The sequence below is a fragment of the Manacus candei genome, unplaced genomic scaffold, assembly GCF_025592945.1.
Source record: "Manacus candei isolate 608988 ecotype Guabito, Panama unplaced genomic scaffold, ASM2559294v1 h1tg000035l, whole genome shotgun sequence".
NCBI classification, from domain to species: domain Eukaryota; kingdom Metazoa; phylum Chordata; class Aves; order Passeriformes; family Pipridae; genus Manacus; species Manacus candei.
In genome coordinates, this window is record NW_026138083.1 from 2,650,330 (window position 1) to 2,671,809 (window position 21,480).

The window sequence follows — 21,480 nt, forward strand, 5'->3', positions numbered from 1 at the left end:
GCCAGGAGAGAATGGATGGATGAAACACCAGCATTTGTGATTCATACGGATTTTGCAAGGCCTTTGGAATCACAGATAACATTCCTTGGCCTTTCGTTCTGGCACTCAGATTTTGTCCTGATTCAGAGTTCCAGCCCTGGCTCACCCAGAGCATCCATGGAGAGAGGGGTTCTTGCAGGTGGGAGTTTGCCTTCAGCTTGTTGTTCTGAGGGGAAGGGAAAGGTTTCAACAGGGAAGGTTTTTGCTGGGGAACAATACAACTGGACAATGGGAAATGCCAGAGAGTAGCTGTTGGGCTGCAAACCTTATGAGAAACTTTGTAGCTTTCTCTTTTTTGGGCAAATGGAGTGTTTTTCCTAGTTTTCCTTAGAAGCTTAAACCTATAATGTGTTTTCTTTCCTTTCCCCCCTCCCATGTGGGCTGACTGGTTTACCATTACTGGGTCGCTCATGCATACTGGCCTATTGGCTTGGAATATTTAGGAGAGACAAAAAGGAGCTAAATCTTGTTTCTTTGGGAAAACAACTCAGACTTTATAGAGATTTGCATAGATTTTGTAAATACGTGGCAGATTAAGAGGATATATTATTATCCCCGTTGCTTAGATTTTGAGCCTGTGAACTTAAACACAAGAATACTTGGTGAACAATTTAATCTATTTTCTGTAAAAGTGCTATTAAAAAAGTTCTAGAACGGTACCTGCCCTCCTGTCTCACAGGGTTTGCATTTGTTGCTGTTTCCACGCAGATTTCTCACAATTAGTCCAAGTCCTGACAGCAAACTCCGACTATACCCACGTGACACTCCCAGCTTTCCCTGTCTGCCCTTCTCCTGTTGCTTCCTTCCACAAAAGTACTTTTGTGTCACTAAGTGGTAAAATTCAGAGCAAGATCAAGGCTTTAATTTTGAAGGTATTTTGGTATCTGCAAATGCAGATAGTTGCATGATAGGTGGTAAAAAAAAACGAAATAAGCACCTAATTACTGCTGATTTCAGAGTAAGTTGGGTAGTTTTGAAACCACAGTAGGCCCCAGGAGGCTCCATTCTCCTGAGCCCCCGTGCACAGCATTTCCTATTGTTTGGGTGGCTCTCAAGACAAAGCCAATCAGACAGAAAAGACAGCATTAAGGCCTGAGAGGAGCCCTGACTATCTGAATGTGGCTGATTCAGATCTGGCATGTAAATGTGCTCCCAAGTGACTTTTCTAGGTTCAGTCACACTTTGATCTTTAACTCTCATCTTCTTTGTGATGTAGCTATTTCAATTTCATTAATTAGACCAATAGTAATTCCTCCTCCTGCAGTAAAATAAATAAACAAAAATAAACTATCAAACCTTCTGCTGGATTCACACCTGGCTGTTTAAAATACTCACAAAATCACACAAGGCAGGAAGTAATTGCATTATATTAAACTGATACCCACAGTCTTTCAACAGGTTTCTTTGTTTCCATGTAAAACATTTTTATAAATGTATTGAAATTCCTTTGTCAAAGCTTTCTCCCAACTCAGTTAAATTCTGTGTGAACACCTCCCTTCATCATATCTGTTATATTTTATATCAACACCCTTTTATGAAACTTGTTCTTTATCTGGCACCCTGAGACAAGCCAGTCTTCAGGTTTCTGGAGTGAGCTCACAATGGGAGTTTTGCTGTGTTTAGTATTTCCTTATTTCATATATTCAAAGGCATGAGAGCTCTTAGGAAGAAAGTGGTTTCACAGTCATGTTCTTATTGAAAGTATAGACTGCATTTTTAATGTGGAAGCCTGAAACAACATCTTCTGTAATCACAAGTTCATAAACTGCATTTACATTTTGTTTCTCTAATACAAATCCCTAATACAAAGTTTCACATGAATGCAGGGGGACAAATTGTCTGGCACGAGAAGAAACAGAGGGGTTTGGAATAATGATGTGTTGGGCAGAGAGGGAGCAACCATGGAAGAGCCAGATAAGTCATTTGGGCAGCAGGAATGAGAGTGGTGCATCTCAGGTGCAAGAAGATGGGGTCCCAAACAGCTCTGTGTGTGGTCAGTGGGGCTGCCCAACTCTGAGAAAACAGAGGTAGTATTTCTGTAAAATCTTGACCACCCACATGTACGTGGAGTGGATTTCATCACAGTGTAAATAAGAATATGGAAATGCCGAGTTCTTGTCCAAACCCACTTGATCCTGACCAAACACGTCATCTTTCGTGGGCATGTGTGGTCCAGACAATGTCTCTGCCCAATTGCTGGGCAGAGACATTGGGCCCAATTGTTTTTTTGTGTCCTAGAGGTTAAGGCTGGGGCTCAGTGCCCTTGCCTTGAGAGTGATGCTGCCAAGAGCATCTGGAGGCTCATCCAGGGCAACCAGACTGAGCACAGAGCTGTGAACATCCTCAGCCGTGTCCTCTGCCATCATTTCATCACCAGCCTGAGCAGCTGGTGCAGTCTGACATACTGCAGCCTTCTCCCACCATCTGCAGTGAGAAACACATCTCTCACTGACCTAAATATTCCCTGCAATGCCTTCAGTCAGTCCCTCCCCAGGACCCAGAAGTGAGTCTCTGTAACTAAGTCTCTGCCCATCAAAGACAAAGACTTTATTCACCCTTTTTCTTCACAGTTCTCATCCTCACGTGCAGGTGGTTGAGTCCTCCTGTAGCTGAGCCTGGTTTGATTCAACAACAGCAGGACAATGACAATGCAGCTGAGTTGTCCCACAGCATTGTATGTTTTCCAGGCACAACGTTTCCTCTGCAATAATAGGTTTACTAGAAACAAAACTGAGTCATGTCACTGTGAATAATATATTCTTGCTGCTCTTCTTTAAGAGAAGTCATAGGAAATGTGAGCAAACCTGAGGGCATTGTGTCTGTTCTTTTCATAAAATCCAGTGCTGACATGGCTATTAAATATGGAATTATTTTATATTTACATGTGGGCACATGTTATTGTTATAATAGACGTGTTATGGATATAAGTAATAGACAATAGGGTTTCTGATAAATTCCTATAAATGTATATCTTTATTTCTTTTATGCCTTTTTTTTTTTGAATTGTCATATTTTTAGTGGCATTCTTCCATCTCAGGAGGAGCTACAAACGTCCAGTTGTTTTTTCTGAATAATTTTCAGGAATAGCACCGTGTTGTTGGTGACAGGAGGATATCTTACTTTGAATTTTTAGTGGCGATGATGCCAGTAATAGCAGGCAGATGCTGCAGTGTCAGAGGCTTTGTCCTGACCCTTGGAAACATCCTTAAAATCTGTGACATTTTTAGCTGCTGCTGACTTTCCTTGTTACTTTCCTTGCCACCTCTTAGTGGTTGGTTTGGTACATCTTCATCCAGGAAGGACATTGCTTCAAAGTCACCTTCAGCTGCCTGGCAGAGCTCTCCCTCTGCACTGATCATATTTACATTGATTAATATGTTGTGCTGAATAATGAACCATCCCAAAACTTTGTATAACTGGATTTCCTCTGCAAATGACAATGGCTCACTTAGACTTTAGACCTGGTTCTTTCAATGAGGTATCAAACTCTTCCTCCCTTTACACTCAGAAGAGTAAAGTCACTGATCTGAAAGCAGCACCTCCTGCAACACAGCCCAGACTTTGGATTTAAAACAGTGTTTGTGTTAGAAGAAAGGGACAAACTGCCTGAGGGAAGAGTTAAATGAAGGTATTGTAGCCAAGGCCCAGGTTGCTGTAGTTTCTTCTCCCTGGAAAGAGTGCAACTATCTGTGTCCTCTGCTGAGCACAAAGCTGGTCATATCCCCATCCTTTTTATCAACAGCAAATAACCATCCTCACAAGAATTATGAGTCCTTACCCTGGTCTTTAAACTACATATTTAGTTAGAAGGCACAAGGACATTTTTCATATTCTAACGCTCCACATGCACCAAAAAGGGAATTGCATCCCATTTGCCACCCTCTGTTCCCAGATGCATATTCTGACAACTAATGCTGTGTGTAACCTGTATGAAGCCCCCTGCAAATAAGCATTGGGTGTTTTGGGTGAAACAAAAAACGTGTGTGAAGTTGTCACTGGGAAGACCAAATGACCCAGTCACCTGTTCAGCTGTGACTGGCATCCAGCAGCTCTGTGGCTCAAATATATATATATGTATATAAAAAATCCTGATCACTGTATGTGTCCATCCAAAGCCTAAAAGGCCCTGTAACCGAGGGGTTATCTGTCTGCAAAGTGTTCTGTTATGTAGATCAGGTCTCTGTTTTCCTCTGTAATCTCACAAATGGAGCCCTTGGCTGGGGTTCAGGACGCTGGTCCTGCTGCTGTCCTGTAACAGGCTGGGAGAAAGGCACATCCTTTCCCATCACACTTTACCCACGTCTTAAAAGCACTTCAGAAGTGTTTTGGGATCTGCCAGAGCGAGGTGTTGTTATTAAAGGTGTACAGGTGAAACCATCCATCTTGATTTTTCCCCTTATCCACTGGGGTGGGCAAATCAAATCTTTTGTCTCTTTGGGGGTGGGGGAAAGTATTTTTTACTAAATTTCACACCAGCGAGGAAATTATCTTCCTATTTCTGCTGTGTCTGGGATTCTGCTTGAGCTGATCTCGGCAAACAGGTAAAGATTTCAGCTCTGCACTGCTGCACTGCCTTCCTTCCCCATAAAAATGAATTCATTGCAGAAACTTGTGTGCTGTGTGAATTTTTGTATGTTTACATGTTCTGTGTGAAGCATGGAGCAGCACCTTTGTCACACTAATTAGAAGTGCCTTAAAAAAACCCCAAATCCCCAAACCCAGCATCAGTACCTATGCAGAGGTTCTGGTGCTGTGGAACTGCTGCACCCCCTTTGTCTGGGTCGAGGGCATTGGAAATCTTGGGGGGTGAAATTCATCCTTTCTTGCCAGCTGGTAATCTGTGTTTCTGTCACCACTAAATTATTTTAAACCTTGCAAACTTTCCCACAGAGATGTTATTACATTTTGGACCATTTCACAGGTTGTGTGACAAAGAAGTTTTGCTGGTAAAGCAAACCCCAAATTCCAGCTGATAATTGTGGGAGGTCTAACAAAACATCAGTCCCCTGATGATCCTAGTGCTGCTCCATGGTAATGCTGTCTCTCTGCTTTTCATCGTGGACACAAAGCCTGGACCAATTATCATGTCCTCCTACTGCAGCTTTTAAAGTACTTTTATTTTCTTCGTTAATGTCTAGTTCATTAAACAAGGTTTTCAAGCTGCCAATAACAGGATTAATATTGACAATTTCATTAGAACCATAATTCCAGCACCCTCATGCCTCCCAAAGAGATCCGATGTGGTCTGTGGTCACAGTGTGTCCATCTCCAGTATAGTTGTGTTTACTGCTCCTCAGACTCAACCCCCTCAAACTGAAGGGCCAAACCCACCAGTTTTTGTGGAATTGGCTGTGTTTCATCAGCCTCAAAAGTTCTTGGTGAATTATGAAACTATCAGCTGCCACCTGACTGTGTGCATGGCTGGAAAGATGCTTCACGTACAGGTGTCCTAAATTCATAATTGCAATTTATATATAGAGCAGGGCCCAGGCTGGCAGGTAAATACCAGGGAGCAGCACAGCTTGGGTGGGAGTTGTAAACATGCAAGGAACAGGTTGGTTAGGGATCAGCAGCTGTTTGGGTTGCCAGCTCCTTGGAACAGAGAATGTCTCTGCTGTGTTTGCCCAGACAGGCATTACATGTTGTTCTCTTACACCCCATAGCTTAGTTTGCATGTTCTCCTCTGCTTGCCATAAATCAGGATATTCTAAACCATAAACTCAAAGGGAACTCAGATAAGGTGTTCAGTTTCTAGGTTATTATTTATGTTATTGTTGGATTTACGGGCTCTGTTTGACAGGAGGCCTCTACTCTTGTGCAAGAATAACAGTGGAAAACATGAAAAGAAAAAATCCTCCCCTTCTGACCCCAAAGTCATCTCTCTGTGTCAACCTCATTTTCAGGGAGACTCTTTCAAACTCGGATTAGGACATAGTGATAGGAGGGTTATGCTTTTCTTTAAAGGCAGTTTGCATGTGAGATTTGGAAAGTTTGGATCTTCGCAAACAAGTTTCATGTGTTATTTAGCAGCACTTTTTTGGTGGTTTTGCTGGGAAAGATTTCAAGACTATTATGTAAAGCAGGAACAATCCAGCAAAGCAGATGAGAAATGGGTAAAATCCTGGCCCCAGTGATGGGGAAAGCACAGGCTGGAATCAAATCAGGTCCCTTCTGACCTAGAAGTGTATTTATTTGATGTTAGGAGATAACATCTCCAGCCATCAATGTGCTGTTTGTACTTGCTGGCAGGATAAAATTGGAATAGAAAGGAAGATCTTTAAGGAAAAAGTTGACAGCTCACGCAATATTTCTATTCAACATGGGGTAAATAAAATCAGAATAAATTTTGTTTTCCATAAATGCTCACTGCTTAAAGAATTGGTTTTTTTCATTTAGGGTGGGTTTGCATTGGAGTTAAACAGGATCTTGTATCCAAGTGAGAGAGTTTGGGAGAAAAGCACTAATTTCCAATTGTGCCAAGTGTTTTTAACTGAACGGTTTCTATCTCCAGTTATCCCATTAGGAGTGATGTTGTTTCAGGTTGATATTCTAGAAAGTTCTCCTTGGAAACCCTTATGGATCCAAGTCGTTAAACTCCAAAAAAGGGCCGTTAAATTTTGGGTGTCAGTTGGTTCAGGTGCTTTCAACAGGTGACCCTCGTTAGGGAGAGACCAATCCTGGCTCTGGGAGCAAATGGAAACACCTGGGCACGAGTAGGGCACACTGGCCAGTGCCAGTTGGGCTGCCCAGTGTGCAGTTGGGTTTCCAGCTTTTCCCAAACTGGGATTACTTATTTAAATGTGCATCTAAGTTTAGTTGATGTGTTTGCACACTTAATCAATTGTGATTTATTTAAAATCACTTTATAAAAGTTTTGTTCCTCAGTTTTTTTACAAATCGAAGTATGGAAGGCTGAATTTGATGTTCAGATTCCCCTCAGTTTTTTTGAGCTGGTTTGGAGTGAGTACCTGTAGTCAGGGAAAATCCCTTGTCTGCCACCAGTGGATCCATGTGTGGAGAACACAGAGGCTCTTTTCCAAAGGTAAGATTATGTCTGATATGGAAGTTCTACAGGATTTTTTGTGGTGTATGTTTTTGAAAGATTTATACTGGGTTTGGGTATGTGTATTTTGCTTTGTAAATGAAGTGCCACATCAGTAAAAGCCGTTGTGGTAAATATGTATATTTTTAATGGAGGAAAAAAATGTATTGCTAAGACATTAAAAGACAGCTTAATGCTAAGGAGGAGTTCTGTATTTCCAAAACCAACTACAGATATTAATTTGTTTTTCAATGCTTTCAGAAGTTGTGTGTGTGTTTTAGCATTTGAACTGGAAAACAATTCCTTACTTAAGCCCATCTCTGTTCTTCTTTTGTATAAAATGCTAAATGGTGCTTTCAGATAAGGCAGTGCCTTGTTTTATAGAGGTTCTGTAGGATTGAGCAGAGAAATCCTGTTTAGGATTATAGCTGATTGAATCTAGGGAAGAAAGTTGCCAAGTTGTGAGTGTGGAGAAGGAGAGGGGAAAGGACTGATTGCAAGTCCTAACTTGGTCCCAGTCTCAGACTGCAAACTGGGGGCAAATGGGTGCTTTCTTTTGTCTCTTCTGTGGTGAATCATGGAAGATACAGTACAGAGGTGAAAACTGTGGGCCTTCTTAGCAAGGTATGTTGGAAGGAGAAAATCTCCTGGTCAAAATAATGGTGTGTGTCTAGTTTAGAAGGAATTAGTTTGTGAGAGGCACTTAAATAGTCTTAAAATATAAAAGGTTACGAAGCAATTGTTCTTCTCCACATTCATGGAGTGCTGAACAAGAAATAATTGACTTGATTATTAGCAAGGTTGATTTTTTTTAAAAAGAATTATTTTAGTGCAGATGTAAACTCTCTAACCATGGAGATGAGCTGCTGAGAGCACTGTGTAACCTTGCAATTAGAGGTGTTAAATAACAGGCTGGAGAAACACCTGTTTAAAACTCATGCAGATACACCTGAACCTGTTTTCGGAGCCCAGGGATGGACTCTCTGACCTCTCCTGATCCTTTCCAGCTTTGTTGCTGTGGTTTTGCAAGTAGCCTCCTCCTTTGTAGTGGGGAAGTTAGAATGGAGACTGTTTTATTTGTTCACATAATCTTTAATCCCTGGATTTATGGAAAGCAAATACAATCCTGGCAGGAGCTTTTCAGTTGTTCTCAACATCACTTAATAGGTGACACCTGTGGGGGGCTGCAGGGGGAAGGAGAGGCCCTGTCAGGCCCAGGCGCCATTTTGTTGGGCCCAGGCGCCATTTTGTTGGGCCCAGGCGCCATTTTGTTGGGCCCAGGCGCCATTTTGTTGGGCCCAGGCGCCATTTTGTTGGGCCCAGGCGCCATTTTGTTGGGCCCAGGCCTTGAAAATACAAATGTGAGAGCCTGAGATGTGTAACCTGAGAAACTGCTGGCACAGCCTGGCTTTTTCCTCCTGGTGGAGATAATGTTTGGCTGTTCCCCACACAGTGAAAATCTGGATCCCTCCATTTGTAGTTTAGTGTCCTCTCACAGGCCTTAGAAGCCTGAGGGGACATTGACTTTAACTTATTGCATACTGTCCCTTACTGTTTTACAAAGGTATGGTGAGCTACCATAAAGTAAAAAATATGATTAAAATTGAGGAAATCAGCCTTATGCTTGTTTTAGGTTGAGGGGGTTTGTTGTGGTTTTGTTTTGGTTTTTCGTTTGTTTTTGTTTGTTTGTTTGTTTGTTTGTTTTTCATGTGTTATCTTTTCCCCACAAAACTCTCTGTGCCCATAACATCAGTTCTGGAAGCTTTACTCACTGCTTAAAATGGTGGTACAGAATATTCCTAAAAAAATGCGGTAGTGAATGTACTGAAATTAGTCTAGTCTGCTTCTAAAATCCCTTTGTGGAGACTATTTATACCTCTTTTTTTTTTTTTTATTTTTTTATTTTTTATTTTTCTACCAGTAAAAACAGTGTTTAAGCTTCAGGCCGAATGAATCGAGAACTTGTGTATCATATCTTGATAATTTTTACTTTTAAATCAACGCAATTTTAAGATTCAGTAAGTAATTAGTTAAAGTGTTGGGGAAGAGGAGATTGGCTGGTTCTACAAACTTGTATGTGTGTCTAAATATTAGAAATATTATAATAAAAAAGAAGATTCTTGCAGAGTTTATCCATTCCACAAACTTTTCCTTTACTGCTTTTCTTTAACTCCAGTGATATATCAAGAATGATTGATTAATTGTGCTTGATATAGGAAAAACAGATTTAAAGACTTCATGTGTTTTCAAGCTTGATTAGTTTTTTATTCTATACCTGAAATCTTGCTCTAAATGCAGAATGTCATTAGTTACAGGAGGACTCCCCCCAAATGTTTTATTTATAAAAATGAAACAAAACATTTTTATTCAAATTGATGAACTTTTTTTCTCCTTGGAGAATTTGACTGAGGCTTTTCTGTTTCTGCAAAAATAAATTGTGAGGTACAACTTTTATAACAAAATATCATTTATGCTGGGAAAAGTTTCCTCCCAAGTCATCTGACCATTACTAATGAAAAATAAAAAAAACCCACAGTCTCTGTTTGCTCTTGTTTGTAGAGAAATTCTGCCACGTTTTGACCTCACTCCCATCTTTCAGCCAAAACACTTGGCAAAAGGCACCTGGTGCATTTGGAACTGCATGGTGGAATGGGATCAACATCTCCATAGGCAGTTCTCCACAGTACAACATGGAAATCATTTTAAATAGTCTGTTTTATCACTGCTTTTATTTGCAGCCCAACTATGATGTAATTAGAGGTGATCTGTGTAATTTGGACTACTAATTTTACCTCATCCTTGGCCCTTCTTGCCTGTCTTGTCCTGTGCATGCTGGAAAGCTCCTGTGAGGGAGGTTGGTCAGTTCTCTAGGAAAGAAAAAAATCCAAGTAGTTCACTGTCAAAAAGTTAATTTAATGTGAGATCCTTATACAGTTGCTTCTTCTATGTGGTTTTTCTCCCCTCTACTTCCAGCCATCCTTCTCCCAAGCTTTTCCAGTCCTCAGGGCCTGGCTACAGGGGTTCTCTGCCCTCTGTTAAGATCAGGTGGGATCAGTGAGCTCTGTAGCATTTATCCCCATTTTAATATTGCTGTTTTTCCCCCCCAAACCTGTATCAGCGGATCTTTGGTACAGCAAATAATTCCCCCTTCCCAGTTGTTTATCCCTTAGCCTGGTGCATGTTTGGCTGTGATAGGGAGCACTGTTACATCTGTACATGTTAATGTGCCCGTGCTGAGCTGTGCCCCTGGGTGGCCTTGTCATACACAATCAGTGTCAGCCTTCCTTGTGCTTAGTGTTTGGGTTTAAATAATGGTATTTTACTTCTTGGAGACGTTTCTTTTCAGCAGACCATGGAATGTCAAGTGGACATTATCATTAGTCCGGCCCCAGTCCTGGGGCAAATTAATGTTTGACTGTTTATTGAAAAATCCCCTTCCTTTAGGTGAGAAGATAAATTAGATTTTTTTTTTTTTTTACTATTAGAGGTTTTTTGCACATTGCAGTGCTGGTGACTGAAAAAATAAAGCACTTTATTAGCTCATGTTTACAATATATGAATTTAGTTCGGATATAAACTACCCAGAATTCTTTACTTTGGAGGCAATTGAAAATCTCAGGGAATTTCTCATAGTCCCATGATTCAGGGAGGAGGGATATAAAAGGGAACAGTTGCTCTCATAATATTTGGTTCTATTTGTCCCTTTTGTGTTGAAAGATGAAAAAGGTAAATGAAAGTTAAGGCATTATTTATGAAATGTAGAGTTTCCATGAACCAGGAGTTATGAATTTGGCTTAAGCAATAGGTGAGGGTTCAGCTAATTCTCATTTTATTGACTCTGATTTACACATCTTGACCTGTTTTCTAGAGCAGAAATGTTCTAGATGTGTAATTTCTGCTGTGATTTGTAGATTTTGGAGTTGCATAGTCCCTAGATTTGAGTAGGAGAGTCTTGGTTTATTTGTAGAGCAAAATAATTTAAATGAAAAAAACGAGGTTTTGTTATTTTAAAATTTCTGGCTTTTTTCTTATTTGAGTTTGTCATAGTCTTAGGAATGCTCTATAGGCAGTTGTTTGTCCTAGAAGCCATCATGGTTACGAAATGTATGGAATTTAAAAAAAAAAAAAAAGAAAATCAAGGTTGTGCTGAAATGAATGTAGTTAAAATTCAGAAAGAGAGATTCCTTAATTAACTTAATAAAATTACTAATGGAAGCATTTTAACTGCTAAATTTAATTTACTTGTCAAGATATCAGGCTACAAAGAGGAGGGAAGAGTGGAAACTCTGCTTTCCATTATGATGTGCTCTATTATAGAATAAATTTGCTTAAAATGAAATATATCACCAAAAGCCATCAATGACATCTTAATTTGGAACAGCCAGTTGAAAAGTAATTAGACTGTGAAGCAATCAGTTCTAGTAAATCAGTGTTTCCCTTTACATAAACATACGTTTTTGCTATTTATAAATAGGAGAGACTTCCAGAGGCTCAAGTAGCAAAGACTTTGATTGTGTTTCTACTGTCTGTGTGTTCTATTTTACGTTACAAAACTGTCAAAACACAAAGAATTGGGACTTGATTTGGAATTGATCCAACAAAACGCTTAAGCTGAGGTTTGGTTTTAACTGTTCCCTTTAAGGCCATGGCCCTGTGGGGCCTCCTCCTCTTTCCATGGACAGAGGTTCATTTGTGGCTGAAACTGAGGTGGGAACATGGGAAAGGGATCTTGGATCTGGTGGGTGTGGATGCTTGGAGCAGTCCCTCCATCACATCTGTTGGATTCCTGGAACAGCTCCACAACAACTGATGGTTGGAGAGCAGATTCCTTTCAAAATGAGCCTAAACCCACTTCTGTGAAAGTAAAAAATTAGGAGGAAAAAAAATAAAGACAAACTTTCACCTTAAAGATTCAAGTGTTATGAACACCTTCTTGCATTTGCAGTTTTAAGGCAGTATATTTGGATTACCATGGCCACAGTGACTCCCATATCCCAGTGACTGGGTGTTTTTCTGTGGAAAGGCAGGTTATACCTGGAGCTTATGGTTTGTGTTGGAAGATCTGATAAATACCAGGAACTTCACTCCCCAAATGATCTTTGTTGAGTGTAAGGGTGGAGCTCTGCCTATTATTTTACTTTCTGAAGCCTGATGTTTGTGGCAAGGGGGGAAGGTGGAATTCTGTTGCTTCCTCAGACTCAGAGAAACCTTGGAGATAAGGTGGGAAACTGAAATACTGTAACTTTTACCAAGAAATTATTAATTTTTAAACTAGATGCATGATACAACAGATGCAGTAAGTGAATTGAACAAAGGGAAGTACTTCTTACATGACACAGGAGTCATGGCACAAATCCGAACCTTGTTGGTTTGAACTATTTTGGTATTTTGGTGTTTTCCATGAGCTGCACAGACATGCTACAGCTGTGGCCAAGGTGCCAACCAGAGCTCCACACTGAGGCAGCAGAACAGCTGCTTCCACTTGGATTAGTGGTTGGGAACGGGGGCCTGTAAATGTTAGAAGTACTTATTGCAGCCAAAGCCATGGGGGGCACTGCCAAGTGAATTAGATCAGCATTAAATGATATTAGTGAGTGTGCTGAGGAGGAATACCCAGACAACTCAAACAGCACAGGCAGCTCGCCGAAAAGTGACACCTGTAGTGAAAATTTAATTCATCAAAGTCCTTTTAGCCATGAGTTTCTGTTTTTCTGCCAGGCAGTACATGAATTGAAAGTTTATTTTGTTTTTCACAGGTTAAGTGCAGTTTGCCTGAGAAATCATAACTACCATACCTGGGTGCAACAAAGTGTGGAAGCTCTTGAAGCCCCAACTCATGGTTGAGAGAACACAATTGTGAAGGTAAGTGTTATAGTTGGAACACAACTGCTTTCAGTAAATATCCTGTTTATAAGGCAGCATTTTTGCAAGCGGCAAGTTTATTATTCTAATTGCATCTGTTTGCTTTTAAGTGAACGTATTTCTGCTGTGAACTTAAGGAATTTAAGATGTTCTTAGCTGAAGACATTAGAAAGTTGAAATGCAGCATGTTCTGTGAATTGTGGGCTTTCTTTTGGGAACTTTTGTCATTGAATGTACTTTGTTTTTTTTGTCACTGGGAAAGAACTCTGATGTGAATCACTGTACATCTGATAGAGGTGGTAGTGCACAATTCTTTTGCCTTTATTTTGGTCACACAACCCTTAGTTTTGGTATTACAAGTCACCAAAATCAAGTTGTTCCTTAGTTCCAGAAGAGATTCCTCAGTTGGTTTCATGAAGCAGCTGAGATGCACAGTGGCATCTGCAGCAAATTTCACACTTCTGGGGCAAAAGTGAGGAGTTGATCCAAGATCAACTTGGAAAGGATGTGTAGGCAGGCACCTAATTATTGTCTGCTAAAGGGCTGTGTTCTCCAGGGTCTTTATCACGTGAAAAAGCTCCGTCTTTAAAGGTAAATCAGTGACTGTTCAATGCAGAATCTGCTGTTTCTGGATTGTGCTTTCTTTGGGAGTTCTCACCTCCTTTTTTACTTAATAAACTTGCAGTGTATGATGTTCTTTGTCTTCCTGATGCTGTTAGGAGAGCCAAAGTCAGTTGAAAGTGTTGTTGTTACCACGACTGTCTGTTGTCTTGCTTCTCTCCCCCTACTGCCTTTCATTCTCACACAAAGTAATAAGCAGAGAAGAAAAATAAACAGAAGAAAACCAAGTTACATTTTGATGTGAGCACAGTGTGCCTCGTGACCATGACTTGTGTATCAGAGAGCTTCAGTTTCCTGTTGACTTGGTGGCATGATATTTAACATTCTCTTTTATAAGTTTGTTGTTTACAGCAGTTTTGTGTTTTCTGCTTAGCCTAATGATTACAAGAGAGTCCACCCGGGAGAGTTCAGCCTCCAGCCTTTGAAGGCCTCATTTGAACATGTTTGCAACTGTAAGGAATGGCTTGAGGCTGTGCTATTTAGCACAAAAGAGAAGAGGAAAAACCCAACAATAACAAAAAACCTCTCTCCTTATTTTTGTTTGTCCATATTCTGGATTCCTAATGGTTTTCAAAATATAGGTCAAAGATATGTGCATACATAGTAAATAAAGGCTGGGGCTGCTGCACTCGTTACTAGAGGGGATGAGGCCCTTTCTCTGAAGGCACTGTGGGTTTAACACATCCCTCAGCCCTTCCTACCACTGCTGTTCTTGCTCCTGCTTGGTTTCTGGTATTTTGGCTTGTACACACCAACTCTTTGTCCATTCCAGCCTTTTATTACCCCCTTCTGAAGGGGAGGGAGGACGTGCAGCAGCAGCTTTTGCACCCGCCTCAGGTGGTTTCCCTCAGGAATTTGCATTCCATGATGCACTTTGTGTTTCTGGATTCTTCCTTCCCATTGAGTAGTTTATTACTTGGAGGGAAAATTCCATGTATTGGCAGGAGATAGGCATTCAGCTCATGGGGTGGCAGCCCAGCCCAGTCTGCCTATGTCCCACTGTTGTCAGCCCTGTGTGCTGGGTGTCTGATGACCTTCACTTTATATTTACAAGGGTTATTTTCACAAGCTTGAAGTTAATCTCTGTGATTTATATGCTGGTATCTATTTATTTAGTTACACTTTTGTCTGTGCTTTGCAGTATCACTGAGGGTTTAACAGAGAAGATCCTAATTGGGGCTCTGTGTAGTTTGCATATGGTGGTGCCTTGCTGAGGCACTGATTTGAGAAGTCAAAAATAAGAAAAACACAAGTGTTTTGTTTTTAACACACAATATCATAGATGCATTAAGCCAAAATTTTTCAGACAGTCACAGCAGTTGAGAAATATTATCATTTAGTGTTGATTTTGTCATTGTTGTCATTATTTCCTTCCCACCCACCCCTCATTCCTTCATTATCTTTAGCATAGGACCACACAGGTTATAGACTTTATTAATTTGGATGTAATGGAAGAACAGGCCAAGGGGAAGCAGCTGCAAGACAACTTTTAGGTGTAAATTATAGCATGGTGCATGAACTTCATGGTATAAATCTCATAGCTCTTAATAGGTTTGGGACACTAAAATATTGTGCAGGACAGTCTGTGTTGGGGAGTCTCATTTCCCATTGATCTGGATGTAAATATCTTCCTGATTGGAGTTGGTTCCACAGAACCTCAGGTTAATGAGGAGAAAAGTGCCAGAGAACCACAGTCCTTCGTGCTGCAGTTTCAGATTTTCAGGGTGAGCTGAGATGGTAGGGTACAGGGTCCAAACTGGATGTGCATCTGTCCAAGGGTTGAAACTAATGGATTTTTCTAGAAATCCCTGCCTTTTGAAAGGGGATAAACCTCCAGGGTCTCTCTCCTCATGTACTGAATCATGTCCTTACCTTTCGGACATAATTTAAGCCTTTTTTTTTTTTTTACCCCCACTGGTTTGAATACTTAAAATAGTTTTTAATTTATCCACAAAAGGAGTTATATAAATAGACTTTCGAAATATAATCCACGTTGAAATTTTATAGCTAAATATAGTTATTATTTCATGTGGTGCACTTTGCAGCACGTTCCTAACTAGTTTATTACATCACTGGCTGCTGACCTTACCTCTGCTGTCTGGAAAGGGGAAAACGAAATTAAAAAGGGAGATGAGGTTCCACAGGAAGGGAAGCTGGGGAAAAATACACTTATTAAACTGCACCTATGCAGCATCTCTGTTCCAGGCAGCTCCCAGTGTGGTGGGTTCTGCTGCCATCACACTGTGCTCCCACTGACAACCAGTTGGAGCAGCTACCTGGGGGACGAGTCAGAGTGAGTGTGGCAGAGAACAGACCCTAAAACAGAAATCTTCAAAGCAAGCAGATGTTGTCAACCACTTTTTTTTTTTTTTAAGCACTTGTTGTTCTTAAGAAAATGAAAAGGATTTGATGCTTTTTCCACTTTGCTCCTTGTCCTTAATGTATTAAGTAGCTCTTAGAGCAGCCGCCTTCGTGTGTCTGTGGTACCCAGGACAGCGCTGATGATAATGGCAATAATACTTATCACTTAAATGACATTTTACAAATTCAAAGTGTTGTGCAACAAACATTAATTAGCTCTCACAAGAGCCTTGCTGTGAAGTAGGTAAGTGCTGTTATTCTCCAGTGACACACGGAATCAAAAGCAAAGAGGTAAATCCTTCAGGGACTCACTAGGCTCGGGCAGGGATTGAAGCTGGGAAGTTTGGGCTTCCCAGCTTGTTTCATAGAATGCACTGGTTGTATAATAACTTACAAATGTGCTCCTAGATTCATAACAAAATGATTTAACACACCAGTTCTACCATGGTTGCATCTTCCAGTGCAGATTACAGGGCTGTGCCAGTGATTCACAGAGCAACTGCTCGTGTGCCCCAGTCACAAACCCAAATGTTACTGTCAGAGCGTTCTTTAGTACTTCTCCTTGAAGGTACCCAGAGGTGTGGTGGGCAGAAGAATGCATAGAGAAAGCTGAGGTGTCAGTGTGATGAAATTATCCACACACAGGTCAAAATGGACTATTTTATTGTGCAGAGATATTATACCAGAACTTCGGAGCAATATATCAGCAATGGCTGCTGATAGCATGGGAAAGAGGAGCAATGCCATAAATCACAGGATGGCTTGGGTTGGAAGAGATCACCTGGTTCCACACCCCTGCCATGGGCAGGGACACCTTTCACTATCCCAGGATCCCAGGTAGCTCTGAGCCCTGTCCAGCATGGCCCTGGACACTTCCAGGGACGGGGCAGCTGCAGCTTCTCTGGGCAGCCTGTGCCAGAGCCTTACTGGATGGTCTTTCAGGTCCCTTCCAACCTAAGCTATTCTGTGATGTATCCCAAATCATTTTTTCCAGGACACTGGCCATATCTGCATTTAAAATGTCATGGATCAGACCAGTGGAGCCAAACTGACTGACACTGCCTTGAATGTCCCTCTGGCTTTCCCAGGATCTGTGCAATTACTCCTCAGTTTTTGTGCTGTGGGTATTGGCAGCTACTTTGACTGAAAGCTGAAAATAGCAGATACTCACAGGTGTTTTAAAGTTTGATACCTTGGAAATATATAGTAAATTAATTATCTTTGAATTCCATACCTTTTTTTTTTTTCCATCCGTTCTCAGTTAACTGTTTCTGCAAAAGCAGAAGAGGAAACTCAGCTGTAGACATCTTCTTTGGATAGAATGGCTATTTGAAATAATTTTAGGGACAAGGTGTGTGTCTGTATACATATAGGAACAGTAGGAGGTTTCCCACTGGACTAAGATAATTTTAAGGCAAAGTGCATTTTATGCATAAGCATCTTCTCCTTTTCACTGCATTCCATGGCATAACAGCTTTAGGGCACTGCCCACCATGGGGTCAGTTGTAGAGATATTTGTCTCTATTTTTGTGTATAGCCAAAGGATCATCAGGAAACATGACTAAAATTCCAAAAGCTCTGAAGAAGAGTCACTTCTGTGTGTGTGTGAAGTCAATGACTGCAACAAACCACGTTGTCTTGTAAGTGTTGGACTCACAGTGTTGTAACTACAAAGGTGCCTGTGCAGCCCATTTGATTAAGAAGAGGGGAAAAAGCTCAAACCAAGCAAAATACTTTCAAAAAACTGGGCAGAATCTGTGTTCTGAATATACTTCAGTGAGTCTAAATACTGCAACACACATGACAAATAAAAATCATGTAGTGTTTGGAGACCTCTACAACCTCAAATCATTACTCACAATTTATTTGCTTTTCTTCCTGTAAATCAAAATTTTATTGTTTGAATATATTTATGGCATTCAATTTCCTCTTTTTCTTTTTTTCTTAGTGGAGCTATAGGAAAAAAGGGAACAATTTCAGTGCTTTGCCTTCACCTTTCTCTTTATTTTAGCGTGGGCTGTAGCACATGGAAATGTGTGCAGGTGCATAAAGAAAATATTTTCATGTAATTAATATTTCATCCACCCAACTTTTGCCTGTTCCTTTTTCAGTTAGGTTAGTTGTGTCTTCATCCTCTTCTATCCTTTCTATCTGTGTCCCTGTTATTCTCTTTATTTAAATTTCTGCTTCTTGTTCTCTTTACCATGTTTTTTTTCTCTCTCCTTTCCTCTTTCACAGTCCTGTATTCCTGAAACACTGACACACTAAACCAATGTACCATTTCATTCCTTGATTTTTATGAATCTCCTAATTCTGTGCTCTGAGTGCAGGTGCTGTTTTCTGATGAGGTGAAGAATTGGCATGGGAAAATATAGTTAGCAGTGATTAATATCCAGTGAAAAATAAGATGGGGGAGAGTTGAAAAGTGCCAGTAATGAGCAGGATCACAAAACCAGGGAATGAAGTGGTCCACTGATTTTAGTGTGTTGCCCTTTTGTTTCCAGAAATTCAGGTTTTAACTCCCAGTTCAGGTTGCAGGTAAAGGTGGATTTGATCTCATCCCAGTGCCATTAGTCCCTGTTCTGTGGTCAGGCCTGGGTGATGCTTCTTGCTCCCTAGAGTTCAAGAGACAGAATCATGTGGCAGTTCAGGGCTTGGGATGAGGAGATGCATCTTGTACCTCATCCAGGGAAAGAGCTTGAGGAATTGCATTGGAGTTGGACTGGATTCCTCTCATCTGTCTTAAGAGTTGAGTTCCCAGCTTGCACAGACCCTTCATTTCCCTCCCAGTGTTTTACAATTTAAATAAAATCAGTTCCGTTCTGCTCTTGTATTAAGCAGAATTGTGGTGACTGAGCTACAAGCACAGCAAAAAGATATTCCTGGGAAGCCAATGGAATGTTTATCTGTAGTAAAGATGAGACAGCCCCCATTTGACATGATATTAATCATTACTAACATTTCTACACAGTCCCAAACATAGAAGCAAATCAGAGCAGTCCAGCTCCTGAATTTCTTCAAGCATTTCAAAATGGGAACCAAACAGTAAAATAGCAAGTGAAGAAAACATAAGTCAGCCTGATATCGCTGTCATCTCAGTTAGAATTTAAACTGCATTTTGGAGAGCTGGTGGAAGGCTCACACCATGAAAGAACAGCACTGCTTCCAAAGACACACGAGCTGCGTTGCTTGTGTTTGTTGCTTCGAGAAGTTTTGAAAAATCCCCTTTTCCTGGGCTCTGCAGTGTCACCCTTTAAAATATTCAGGTTGGTTTTGTTGTTCGTTACATAAAAAATTAATGCTCTCGAAAGTATTACCATGTTTATTTTAAAGAAACTATTTTCTACGTTTTAATTAAAAGTTATAATTCACCATCTTTTGACCAAGTTATCTTAAATCTTAATCTTATTGGTAATGGGTACTGGGTCAGATTCAGAGAGAAATACAGTCCTTACTTAATGCAAACAGTAAAAATATCAGCATTTCTAGAGATATGGTTGAGTTCAATTCATGTGCTGTACTAACTCTGCCTTTTAATTAGAAATATTCTCCTACTTATGCAAGAATACTGGGGAAAAAGGGCATTGTCTTCCTCATTATATATTCCATGTGAGTCACAAATGGACAAAACCAGGCATAATATGATGACTGTTGTGTTATTAAAGCACTTTAATAAGGTTAATGCGTCCATATGAATAGTTTTCAAAATAAGTTTCTGTAGTTTTGAAGGTATGCTGTGGTCTAGTATAGTAATAAAGAATTTCCCTGTGGGGAAATAGCCAACCTTTTAATTTTGGTGTGCAGAGTTCTCCTTTATTTTCCAGTTGTAAAAAGCCAGCCAAATGTACAGTTCAGGGTGCCTTATAAAAGTAATTCTCCTTACATTCTGCTTAAAAGCTGTCTTATTGTGCCATGTCTGAGGAAAAAGTGAGAAAATACTGACTTCTTATGCAAAACAACGAGTGAAAAGTAAAAATAAAATATGGACCGTAAAGGACAATTTATGCCTTGTTAAAATGTAGACTTGAGCTTTTTCTTTTTTTTTTTTTTAATGCTCTGACTTTTCATAAAGGAGATCTGAAGCTGCACTGCAAGGTGTGAGGTTTCTAGAAGAAAAAGAAAGAAAATCCTCCTGTCTGCATGGAAAACTGCAGCAAGTGGGGCCTTATCTATATGCATTACTTTGATTTCAAATTATTTTTAGCATGGCTTTTATTGTACTCATTGTTACGTACATAAATCTTTAAAGTAATACGTTTTGTAAGAAATGGTCATAAAAATTTACAGCCAGTAACTTTTCCCCTGTCCCTTACAATGATATTCTACTAAAACCATTAAATGGTTCTCATTAATGCCCTTTAAATGATTGTGTAATGACCCACAATCGCTTGTAAGTGAACAACCATTAAAGAATTACCAGTTCTTAGCATGCTTTTAAGTACAGTTTAAATACAGGGGAGGTAACAGCATAATATATTAGGAAAAGTATTAAATTTGAAATTGTAAAAAACAGGATGGCTGAAAAAGGAGGAGTGGGTGGGAACCCTCCCCTGTGCCCGTGGTGGCCCTCGGAGAACAGTCCAGCAGCAGTTCTTGGTGCACGTTTGCAGGGGTGCACCTGCATTTATTTGTGCTCTACAATCACTTGGGTTTATGAGCCTGATATTGAAATGATTTATAAGGAGCAGAGTGGCACCACAAGGGTGATTTCCATACAAATATGCTGGAATCAACATCCTGGGAGTGCCTGGTAATGGCTGTTCTTGGGGAGCATGACCCACCTGGTGCTTTCAAAGGGCAGCTTTACCCTTAGCCCAAAGACAGGAGGAGGAGTTGTCATTTCAGGGGTTTGGAATATGGGAAAGAGGCATCCACGTGCACAGCTGACCTTGGGAAATCTCGGGAATGTTCGTGTGTGGATGCGAAGAAATGTGAGTGATTGGAAAGATGCCTTTAATAAGGAGCATTAATTTAATGGCGAGTCAGAGGCCATTTGCAGGATCCTGCCATGGCAATTCCAGGGTGCCCCGTTGGCGGGATCCTGGCTGTGGGACCGGGATGAGGGGGCTGCTGTGGGTGCCACTTTGCAGATGGGCCCTTCTCTGTGATCACAGTGCCTGCCAAGAGCTGGATGCCTTTCCAGGCCTGTCAATGTTCCTCTGGGTTTGTAGGCTGTGTAGAAAGCCCACAGCTTTGATTGGACTCAGTTGCTGGCTGGAGGAGAGCCATATGTGGCAATATTTGCTTTCTGAACTCCAGTCCTGGTGCTGCAGAGGTTGGGGCAGGAGGAAACACTTCTGAGGATACCAATACATTTTCTCCTGGCTGACTTGAGTCTACTGAGCCCACAGTAACAGTGCTCTTTGTTCAGCCTGGTAACCTGGAAGTTGTATCTGAGGAAAATGAATTTCTGTTTCTCCAAAGCGAGCTCATGAGGAAGTGAAACCCTCATTACCTGAGTTTTTAGTAAATTTTAGATCCTTTGTAAAGCAACCTTTGTCTGAACTGCTCTTTTGTAATCCAAGTGCTTTGCTTCTGGGCAAATGGACAAATTT

The 21,480-nt window shown here is 40.7% G+C and overlaps 1 long non-coding RNA gene across 3 annotated transcripts in view; it reads left to right on the plus strand.

Moving 5' to 3' along the window:
* LOC127473363 (uncharacterized) overlaps positions 1-21,480 on the plus strand; it is a 258,364-nt gene that overhangs the window by 8,712 nt on the left and 228,172 nt on the right. For all 3 annotated transcript variants that reach the window (XR_007905382.1, XR_007905383.1, XR_007905381.1), the window contains exon 4: positions 12,838-12,943. This is a non-coding gene — a long non-coding RNA (uncharacterized LOC127473363). The remainder of the gene's footprint in view (positions 1-12,837; positions 12,944-21,480) is intronic.